We start from the raw sequence: 12,439 nt of genomic DNA, 5'->3' as shown, positions 1-12,439 counted from the left end.
ACATTCAAAAGCACTGAGATTTTAAACATCACAATTTTTCAGTTCATAATCAAATAAAATTAGATACAAGCAACTCACAGACATAGAAAACAAACTTATGGCTACCAAAGGGGAGTGGGGGAGAGGGATAAATTAGGAATTTGGGATTAAAATATACACGCTACTATGTATAAAATAGATAACCAACAACAACCTACTGTATTACACAGGGAACTATACTCAATATCTTGTAATAACCTATAATGGAAGAGAATGTAAAAAAAGGATATATATATTTCTATATATGTATAATTGAATCACTTTACTGTACACCCGAAACTAACACAACATTGTAAGTAAACTACATTTCAATAAAAATTTTTTAAAAAGATCGAAGTGTCAAAAATGACCAAAAATCTTATCCATTTGGAAACTAAAAAGGAGCTGTTGATAATCTGTGGATTAAAAAGGAACCCCAGAAGAAAAATTACCAGCTATCTAGAAAGCAACAAAAAGCAGTGCACAGCATACAAAACCTGTAAGACACAGTGAGACCCATCCCCAGAGTTCATGGTCTTGAACGCATCTATGGCTAAAGAAAAAAGACCAAGAGGTGCTAAGAATTCATTTTTATAATTTCCTAAAGAGAACAACAAAAGAAACCCAAAGAAACTAGGAAGAGAGATAAAATAAAGATAAAACCCCAAAGGTAATAAGGTACCATAAGAGGATAGCAGAGGATAAATTAAATCCAAATGTTGCTTTCCTTGGCCAAGACTTATGAAAAAGATAAACCCCTTAAAGGAAAGAGACAGCAAGAGAGATAAAGAGAGTGTGAGCAAATATGTGTAAGAGTAGAAAGGAGAAATAACCACAGAGACAGAAGTGATTAAAATAATTTAGGAGAATAGAATAATCAATTCGACAGCAACAGTTTTCAAAATTAGAAAGGATGGATTCCTAGCAATATGATAAAGTGTGAAAATCGACTCAGCAAAAAAATTAAAAATTTTGAAATATCAAAGAAAAGCTAGCGATATTGATAAAAGACCTTCATAAATGTCTTTAAAAGCTATAAATATGGGGCTTCCCTGGTGACGCAGTGGTTGAGAATCTGCCTGCCAATGCAGGGTACATGGGCTCGAGCCCTGGTCTGGGAAGATCCCACATGCCGCGGAGCAACTAAGCCCGTGTGCCACAACTACTAAGCCTGCGCGTCTGGAGCCTGTGCTCCGCAACAAAGAGAGGCCGCGATAGTGAGAGGCCCGTGCACCGCGGTGAAGAGTGGCCCCCACTTGCCGCAACTAGAGAAAGCCGTCGCAAAGAAACGAAGACCCAACACAACCAAAAATAAATAAATAAATAAATTAATTTTTTTAAAAAAGCTATAAATATTTGGGAGACATTAGAGATATGTGACTATGGACTGTATATTAAATAATATTTGGGATTATCACTAATTTATATTACTGTTGCAAGTTAACTATGACAATGCCCTCATTCTTAAAACTTTCATGCTAAGATATTTAGGGATGAGATTCCATGTCACGCACACACACACACACAACACATACAAATATGCCACTATCACCATAAATTACAGTAATCAAAACAGTATAGTATTGGTATAAAAACAGACAAAGTTAATCAGGGGAACAGCCTAGACAGTTCATAAATAAAGCCACACCCATATAGACAACTGATTTTTCTTTTTAACATCATTATTGGAGTATAATTGCTTTACAATGGTGTGTTAGTTTCTGCTGTATAACAAAGTGAATCAGCTATACATATACATATATCCCCATATCCCCTCCCTCTTGCGTCTCCCTCCCACCCTCCCTATCCTACCCCTCTAGGTGGTCATAAAGCACCGAGATGACCTCCCTATGCTATGAGGCTGCTTCCCACTAGCTACCTATTTTACATTTGGTAGTGTATATATGTCCATGCCGCTCTCTCACTTCATCCCAGCTTCCCCTTCCCCCTCCCCATTAGACAACTGATTTTTGACAGAGGCACAAAGGCAACGCAACCAATGGTGACTTTTCAACAAATGATGCTGGAAACGTTGGATTTCCGTATGCAGAAAAAGTGAACTTGAATCCCTGCCTCTCGACACGTTAAAACCCAATACTATAAAACTTCTAGAAGAAAACACTGAAGAAAATCTTGTTGACCTTAGGTTAGACAAAGATTTATTATCCAAATCCATAAAAGAATGAATTTATACGTCGGACTTCATGAAAATGTAAAATCTGTGGCCTTCAGAAGACACTGATAAGAGAATGAAAAGACAAACCACAGATTAGGAGAAACTCACTGGAAAGTGTGTATGCGATAGAAGACCTGTACGCAGATTATACAAGAACTCTCAAAACTCAACAAAGCCAGCCAACCAACACAAAATGGGCAAAAGATGTTAAACAGACAGTCACCAAAGAAGATATATCTAGAAGGCAAATAAGCATAGGAAGAAATGCTCCACACCATTAATTAAGGAAATGCTAATTAAAACCTCAGGAGATCCCTGTTACAATGGCTACAATTACAAGCGGTGGAAGGATGTAGAGGAATTGGAACTCTAATCCACTACTGGTAGGGATGTAATATGTTACAATAGCGAGGCAAATAGCTTGGCAGGTTCTTAAAAGTTAAACACATTATCTGGCAATTCTACTTTTAGATATTTACCAGAGAGAATAGACATGCATTCAAAAACATGGATACAACTATTCATAGAAGCTTTACTTGTAATAGCCCCAAACTGGAAATGGCCCAAATGTTCATCAGCAGATGAACGGACGAACAAATTTCGGTATATACGTACAATGGAATACAGTTCGACAATATAAAGGAATTTGCATACAAAAGCATGGATGATTATTCTGAGTGAAAAGAAGCCAATCACAAAAGACCACATATTATACGAGGCCATTTATGTGATATGTCCAGAACATGCAAACCTACAGAAACAAAAAATAGATTAGTGGTGCTTAGGGCTGGGGTGATGGGGAAGTTGGGGGTTCGTGCCCCGGTCCGGGAAGATCCCACATGCCGCGGAGCGGCTGGGCCCGTGAGCCATGGGCGCTGAGCCTGCGCGTCCGGAGCCTGTGTTCCGCAATGGGAGAGGCCACAACAGTGAGAGGCCCGCGTACCGCAAAAAAAAAAAAAAAAAAATTGACTGTGGTGTTGACTGCACAACCCTGTGACTAGACTAAAAGTGCTTGTATGGTACTTTGAATGTGGGTGAATTGTATAGTATTTGAATTGTATCTCAATAAAACTGTTATGAAAATAAATAAAAGAAAGACCTTAGTCCCCTGGATTGTCTTCACAGGTATGTAACAGACAAGTTTATATAATCCCGATGTCTCAACTTATTTAAAATTACAGCATTCTACTCCTTAATACTTTTTATCTTCTTTTCCCTATTGTTTCCCACCGACACTTCCCCTTATCTAACATACTATATATCTACTTCCTCTCATTCAGTGCCTACCTTTCTCAGTAGAATTCAACTCCATGAGTGTAGGGATTTTTCAGTGGATTAGCCACTGCTGTATCCCCTTTGCTGAAACCAGTGTCTGGCACATAATAGTTGCTCAGTAGATATTTGTTGAACTAATGAGTAAATGAATTAGAACCACTGCTTCTGACAAATGCCTCTGAAGTGACGCACCTTTTGGCATGCACATGACAATCATGGTTTCAACCTCAGATTCAGCAGCAAACTGTCTCTAATCTCAAAATTCATATATTTAAATTTAGCAAACTGAACCACCTATGAGGAAATGGGTGGCTGAAAAATCTCAATAAATAACGGACTATGACATTCCCCAAAGAGTGGTGATCAATGTGCTGTATCTGCTGTTTCCACCTTAACATCTGGGATCTGATTCCACAGGCATTGTATTAACTAAGGCTTCAGGACTGTCAGCCACAGAAACAGACTCTAGCGGCCTTAAGCAAAAATGAAATTTATTCAAGGGAGATGTGGATCCTCGCAGGAAGCAAGTGAAGCCTGGAGACCGGTCTCATCATGGGAGCTCCAAGGAATTCCAGCCATCTGGCCAGTGATTTCAGGGAGTGAAAGTTGGGAAGAAATAATTTCAGCATCTGTTCTGCCTTATATCCCTTATCTCAGGATTCAGAAAGTGGGGAGAATCCAATTAGTCCAGCTGGTCCAACGCCTGTCCTTGGCAAGGCAAGCATCCTGATGGACAGTCCTCCAGGCCCATGCACTTGGGGGAAAGGTCATTCTTCAATGACGTGTCAAGGTGTGTCCCAGCAGAAGAGGGGACAGTGCTGGAGAGGAAGGAGCAATGGTGGTCGCTGCTGTCAGCTTTCTGTTTGGGGCCTTTTCGTGATTAGATGATTCGTGTTTTCCTAAAGGGTGTGATTTCACTCAAGTTTCTACTCAGCAAGCTTGAGGACGCAAGTTATGTCATTATGTTCAAATTAATAGAATAGTCAAATTATACAATAATATCTACCTCTGAATCTCTTTCTGACTGATATGGATGGAATTCAATTGGGTCATTCTTGGGCAGGGGGGTTGGGGGTGGTGAAAAGAGGGGAGCCGCTGTGTCTAGTACTAAGCCAGGCGCCCTTCTAGTCTTGGAGAATTTTCTTTGCCCATCAGCCTTCTGAACTTCTGCCCTTACCCCACTCCACTGCCCCCAAAATTCAACTTCCTCCCCTCTTCCTAAGGTAATTCCTCAATGAACTTAAACTTTTGGGGAAAAGCTAGTGAGGGAGGCTATTTTCAGGCAATTTCTACTTAAGGTTCTGAATACAAACCTCTCTGGTCACTGTGTTCATTTCCTAGGGCTGCCATAGCAAAGTACCACAGACTGGGTGTCTTAAGCAACAGAAATTTATTTCCTGATCGTTCTGGAGGCTGGAAGTCTGAGATCAAAGTGTTGGCAAGGTTGATTTCTTCTGAGTCCTTTCTACTTGGCCTGTAGATGGCTTGCCTTCTTTCTGTGTCTTCATAGGGTCTTATCTGTGCCTGTGTCCTAATCTCCTTTTCTCAACAGTCATTGCTTTAGGGTCCACCATATGACCTCATCTTACTTTACGTCTTTAAAGGCCTATCACCAATCATAGTCACATTCTGAAGTACTGGGCGTTAGGATCTCAACATATCAATTTGGCGGGGGGCGGGCAGGGGGGTGCCCATCATTCAACCCATAACACAGTGGAAACACACAGGGAGAACTTTCTTGGACCAGGGGAGGAAGAGAGATGGTGACAACAACACAAGTTAATATGCCTCAGTGAATTAACCAGGTATGTTCTGTGACTGGGCCAGCAGTCACCTAACTTGTGAACTCTGCTTCGTCCTTGTTTTGCTTTTCTGCATTAGTAGCCGAGTCAGGGAATGGCAAACGTGTCTGATGTGGTTGAGGCTTGTGTGTTGTGAAATCAGAGGAAGGTGGGAGCAGGGGAGTTAAGCCTGAGTTGTATTACTAACCAACTACAATCTTTATGCCCTAAAGATTCACAGAAACCATTTGCAAGTTGGTTCTAAGCCCCATTCACTTATTCAACCAGGGAACTAGAGTACACTTGGGTTAGGGTCCTGCTTTGTGGAGTCCTGCTTGCATCTGAATCCTGGTTCTGCTGCTTATGGACCGTGTGGCCTTGGGAAAAGTTACCTCCTGATGCTTCCGATTTCCTGTCTACAAACTGGATAATAATAATACTGTCTGGGGCTTCCCTGGTGGCGCAGTGGTTGAGAGTCCGCCTGCCGATGCAGGGGACACGGGTTCGTGCCCCGGTCCGGGAAGATCCCACGTGCCGCGGAGCGGCTGGGCCCGTGAGCCATGGCCGCTGAGCCTGCGCGTCCAGAGCCTGTGCTCCGCAACGGGAGAGGTCACAACAGTGAGAGGCCCGCGTACCGCAAAAAAAAAAAAATAATAATAATAATACTGTCTGATCCGTAGTGATATCACATGAAATGTGCTTAGAACAGGGTCTGGTCTCTACTAAGTGCCCAAGAAACATCAGCTATTATTTATTACGTGACAGCCAAGAAATTTTAAAATCGTACCTTAAAAATTTATAATCACCTGATGACTTGAGGGAGCTGTTGTATTCTCAAAGTTGATATTAAAAACAGAAATAAATACGTCCGCAGCTCTCTGAATGCCAGATCTGTGAAGACCTAATCCATTTAAAGTGACAGCAGCGCTGGGAGCAGCCGGGGGAGAAGTGACAAAGCCTGGGACCGTATAATGCACAGTCTGTGGACCATCACTTTGCCCCTAGAGACTCTTGCTTTACATACATTTCTAGCCACCTTGCCTCTTGGGTTTTCCAGAAGCAGCAAATGAGAAAGTAAAGGAGGAAAACGCTTAGAAGCAGGAGCACTGAGAGTATCAAGAAGTGACAGGGGACAGTCTGTCAGCTAAGGAAGAAGCAAGAAAATTAAAAAGCCGACCAAAGTCCCACATAACTCAATAACCTCCCGAGGGCTTCCCCGCACGGCACAACGATTAATGTTCTTAGGGGTGACCCGAAGCCCTTCATTCCTTGCCATGGAAACGGCCTCTCCATCCACTCTGCTGCCCCAGCATGAGAAATCAACTCTCTCCTGGCTCTTTCCCTCCACAGCTATCTAGTTGGTCACCAAGTCCTATCCATTCCCTCTTAAATGGATCTTGAGGCTCTGGTGCCTGACAAAAATGGGTGGACATCCTGAAATATTAACCCACGGTCCCCGAAGCGCTACCTTATTATTGTCTGCTGGACATGAGAGACTTCTACCCGGCCTCCCGGCCTCCAGCCTCATTGTCTGAGGACAGTATAATCAGGGTGGGGTGGGGAACACACTCATAGCCGGTGAGTACCTATCAGGTGTCAGGCAGCATATGCTCATCGTTCTGTTCCAATCAAAAAATGACACCTCTTGGGCTTCCCTGGTGGCGCAGTGGTTGAGAGTCCGCCTGCTGATGCAGGGGACACGGGTTCGTGCCCCGATCCGGGAAGATCCCACATGCCGCGGGGCGGCTGGGCCCGTGAGCCATGGCCGCTGAGCCTGCGCGTCCGGAGCCTGTGCTCCGCAACGGGAGAGGCCGCGACAGTGAGAGGCCTGCGTACCGCAAAAAGAAAAGAAATTAAAAAATAAAATAAAAAAATGACACCTCTTAACAGACACAAAGTTGCTATTTTAAGTTATTTTAGAAAATCTAAGTAGATGTATTTAGAGTGAATTAGAGAAAGTGAAGTCATCAGCTTGATAATTCAGACCCCAAGCACCACTTTCACTTCAATTATACAGATAATTGAGAGAAAACTGAGAGAGGAGAGTGGGTAGTTTAGAGCAGCCCTTAATTCGTCACTGTGAACAGACCAAGGTTTGGTTTTCCTTCTGTTTCCGTATTTCACTTTATTCTTCTCTTCTTATGCCACCACGAACTCGAGGAAACATTAACGTGGTGGGTTTTCATAATATCTCTATAGTAGCTCCCTTTTGACCCGTCTCAAGTTCTCTGCCATGGCTCTGATGCAGGGCAGGGCCATGTGCCGCGCTGGGTGTTGGCCGTGTGAGCTGCTTTTGCTGGTGAGAACAAGCTTAGATGGGACTGGCTTACGTTGCAGGAATCACTGAGTTCTCTGTGCAGGAGGATCCAGTGTCCACGCTCACATCTGGGTTATTCTCCGCTCACTTTACCCAAGGCTGAACTCCAAAAGACCCATTAACACAAACGCCACAAAGAACTTAAGATCTGTATTTTAAGAAAATTCTCATTATTTTCACTTTAACTCTGAACTGAATGCAGAATGTGCCTAGCGTCTATAACGCAGGCATTTCTAATAATCAGCTTCCTCCTGATCATTAGGTCGATAAAGTGCCTTCCAATTACGAGTCTTCAATGGAGCATTTTGCCTGCAGTGAAGCAATTTGGTTTTTAGCTTGAAAACCTTTGAGTATCAGCTGACTTCATTTAGGTATGTACTTGTTCTGGTTTGTTCTGGGGAGTGCCCTTTATGAACAACTGTCAGTCTTTGACAAAACACGGCTATTCACGCACTGTCATCACCTCTATTGCCTGTACAGAGCCTGCTGTCCTGGCTTTTCCTCTCTGGTGTGTGTTCCCCAGACTTGATATGAGAATCTCACGCATCTCGGCAGTGCCATGTCATTAGATCAACAGCGCTCAGTGTTTTGTTCAGACGAATCTCTCAGTCACCAAGCAGCACCTCGGATGGCCAGGTCACACTGCCTGGAGACAGACTGCCCTTACACTGACATCTTCTCTGCCACATCTCTGAGCTTTGCAGTGCATGTCACGGAATGTCACACAGCCATGTGAGAGCACTGCTTCCCCACCAAAGCGAAGCAGAGGGTGGGCACAAATCCACAGATAATTCAGCAACCAAGGAGATTTCATTCTTTTTTTTTTTTTTTTTTTTTTTTTAGATTTTATTCTTAATATCTACTCACCCACCACCTACTCTCCCATCCCTCGATTGCCTGGGATAATGCCTATTGAAACTCCAACCTTCTTCTGGTTTATTTTAATCTATAATGTGCTCACATTCTGAGCAAGAGAGAGAGAGAGCACAAGAATGCTTCTGGTTTTGTTCTGTCTTTTAAACATTTTGGGCCAATTTTACATTTATATGGAGTAGAAATCGATGCAGATAAAATACTTTTGCTTAGAATTGTCAGCACTTGGGTTTTTTTAAAGTGTGGCTTTTGACCTAAGTTGGTCAAATAATTGCATAGATCCAGCTTAAATCACTTTCAAGCTTTTCAGACATCTTCAGACATTTATAAGACAACCAGTTTTTGCATGACTCCATGAGCGATTCTTTTTTATCCTGTCTCTTCCCTCTTTTTGCTGAGTTTTCTCTTCTGATCCCTTTATAAACAATCTAGAACACATGTAAGTGATGTCAGAGAAATACGCACTCCACCTCCTCCGAAAGCCTGGGAGCACAAAGAAAAGTTTCTTTCTATAATTTCTTTAAAAAGATACTTAACAAAATAACATTTAATTTTTCTTCTAATTAGATGTCTTACTATTACCCAAAAGAAGAAAATTTAAATTGTCTGTAGTTCTACCTTTCAGAGATCATCACTGTTACCATGTTAGTGTGTATGGCCACCTAGTCTCTCTTTTATTATTATTATTATTATTTTGGCTGCGTCGGGTCTTAGTTGCGGCGCACGGTCTCTTTGTTGTGGTGCGCGGGCTTCTCTCTAGCTGTGGAGTGCGGGTTTTTTCTCTCTCTCTAGTTGTGGCGCACAGGCTCTCTCGTTGAGGCACGTGAGCTCAGTAGTTGTGGCACGTGGGCTTAGTTCCCCGACCAGGGATCGAACCCACGTCCCCTGCAGTGGGATGCGGATTCTTTACCACCAGGGAAGTCCCAGCCACCTAGTCTCTCATAAACACAGAGAATGTGGTAAAAGCTTTCCATAAATTTTGAAGTCAAATTTAACGGTAAAAATGAAGTCAAGATTTGGTAGCAAATTGAAATAATTCCAACAGTCAAATAAAAATTACTTTATATAAGTCAGAAAGGGGAAGACAAATACCGTATGCTAACACATATATATGGAATTTAAGAAAAAAAACTGTCATGAAGAACCTAGGGGTAAGACAGGAATAAAGACACAAACCTACTAGAGAATGGACTTGAGGATATGGGGAGGGAGAAGGGTAAGCTGTGACGAAGTGAGAGAGTGGCATGGACATATATACACCACCAAACGTAAAATAGATAGCTAGTGGGAAGCAACCGCATAGCACAGGGAGATCAGCTCGGTGCTTTGTGACCACCTAGAGGAATGGGATAGGGAGGGTGCGAGGGAGGGAGACGCAAGAGGGAAGAGATATGGGAACATATGTATATGTATAACTGATTCACTTTGTTATAAAGCAGAAACACACCATTGTAAAGCAATTATACTCCAATAAAGATGTAACACACCATTGTAAAGCAATTATACTCCAATAAAGATGTAAAAAAAAAAAAAAAAGAGAGGAAAAAAATTACTTTACAATGAACTTATTCCTAAAAAGCTGGGGCCAATTCTGATGGAGCTGTCTGGGAAGATTAGCTAAAATACACAATTCCAAGCTTCTCATAGTGGTATTTATGCTAAGTGTTCTTTAATGAAGGTGGAAAAGCTTAACCCCAGAAGAGTAACAAGCTTAGAAACCTGCAAGAGGACTGGATTTGTGTAACAGGGGCGGAAACTGACGTCCTAAGAGAAATGGTCAAATAGGGAATTCTTTTGAAGGATCCTACTTCCATGTATTACCATAATGCAATTTCTTTTATATTTTTGATCAATGCTTTTCTTAAAATTAAGATCTCGTATTGGGAAGGGCATATACACCACCTTTCCACTGGAAAACTGAAGAATGCCAACTTTCCTGTCTTTGTACAATTAAAACAGCAATTTGAAAACATGAACACTTGGCTAAAATTAGATAGGGATAGCTAGTCCTTTTACATTCCAGGGAGCCAAAGTATTGGATATATTCCCTATGACAGGGGGCTTGTCCAAGGATGGACAGAGGTTTCATAAGAGGTTCACTGACGAAAGACTTTGTACCAGTAGCCCAGTCTGGAAAAGAATACTGGTATTTTACGTAAATTTTCTATTTCAAATAACATTTCAACCATTAATTTATAGAAACAAAGGGAAGGATATCATTGCTCTGGTCTTATCCTCCAAAATAATTTGCTCTTTGGGCCGGTCTCTAGGTAAAGATTGTAACTAATGACTGGTTCCATTTGGGAAACCCATATTAATACAAAGAAAATTTTAAGAGGCCTATGGGCTCTTCTTTTTTTTTTTCAGTACGCAGGCCTCTCACTGTTGTAGCCTCTCCCGCTGCGGAGCACAGGCTCCGGACGCGCAGGCTCAGCGGCCATGGCTCAGGGGCCCAGCCACTCCGTGGCATGTGGGATCCTCCTGGACTGGGGGACGAACCCGTGTGCCCTGCATCGGCAGGCAGACTCTCAACCACTGCGCCACCAGGGAAGCCCTATGGGCTCTTTTGAACTGCACCCATGCCTAATTATTTCACACATTTATAGACATCAATGTTGCTGCCTCTGTATAGCAGCTGCTCTCTTACTTGGGGCTGCCATGTGCTACAGTGAAGCATCATTCACTGTCCCACAAAACAAGAACAGCCATGGATTTGGGTGTTAACCCAAATGACCAGCCAAAGCAGAATACAACCCGAATACAAGTGGGATCCCGCAGGGCTGGGGCTACGGGCCATGCCCTATTCAAAAACCAGGAGAAAATGCACATCAAACACCATTGAAATCTTTACTCAGTCTCACAAGAAAACACTTAATAGACAACATTTTTGTGCAAACCTAATTTCCCTTAAAAAGCCTCTCTTCATGATGCTCCACGTTTAAACTTTTACCCTGTAGCCAGTGACTTCTATTAAAACACTGTAAAAAAAAAAAAAAAAAAAAAAAAACCACTGTCTTCTCTCACTCCTCTTCCAAGGGACCTTCTGCCCACATCCAGACCTAAAAGGTTCCTCCATCTCTGCTGTCCCTGTCTTCACTCCCTGCCTTTATTTCTTTATCATCTGGATCCACTTATCCTCTCTTGCTTCTTTGTCTTTTGTTTTTCAATCCTCCCTAAATAGGAATCCGTACCACAAAGCAGTCTGAAGGCTGACCAAGCAATCCAAAGTCAAGAACCCAAGAAACCTTCCCTCTTTGATGGAACTAATAGGGATAAAATTGTCAGCTTGTGGAATCACAGGCATGCCTGTTTCCTACAAATGTTTGAAAAGCATTTTCAGAAAGCATCTTTCCACCTGTCTCCTTGCTCCAAAGACTGTCTTCCCCAAGAGAAATGCTCTATGTCTCTGAAGAAGGCCATTGCTTTATATCCATCCAACTTCTACGTTCCATCTAATTTATTCAATAAACATTTTGTGCTGGGTTACCAGGAAGAACAATTCCTATGATAAAATGGTAACACATTCAAATGGCTGTGAGAATCTGTACTGTGTTCTTTTATCTTTATACTTATACTCAGAGAACACGGGTAAAATATTGTGTAAATTACTCAGATGTGGGAAGGCATCTTGCAAACGGAGGAATCTGAGTTAGAACAAGAAAAACGTGACCGGGAAAAGTGTTCTGGATAGAAGAAAGAGCATTTGCAAAAAAAATCTCTCCTCTACGATACAGGGAAGAAAAGCAAAGAGGGGCATGATACTTCTCTTCAGATGTTTGGAGGGTTCCAATGTGGAAGGCAGAGCAGCCTTGCTCTGAGTTATTTCAGGGGCTGAGAAATGCGAAAAAGAGGCAGGAGTAAAAGAAGCCAAATGTACTCAATCTGAAAAAGAACTTTCTAATACATGGAACAACCTGATAACAGTGATAATAATATAGTAATAGAAAATATTTATGCTTGTTATTATAGACCAAGCACTGTTCCTTTTTTTTTTTTTTT

The sequence above is a fragment of the Lagenorhynchus albirostris genome, chromosome 10 (assembly GCF_949774975.1).
Source record: "Lagenorhynchus albirostris chromosome 10, mLagAlb1.1, whole genome shotgun sequence".
Classification (NCBI taxonomy): Eukaryota; Metazoa; Chordata; class Mammalia; order Artiodactyla; family Delphinidae; genus Lagenorhynchus; species Lagenorhynchus albirostris.
Note: the sequence above shows the minus strand (reverse complement) of the source record.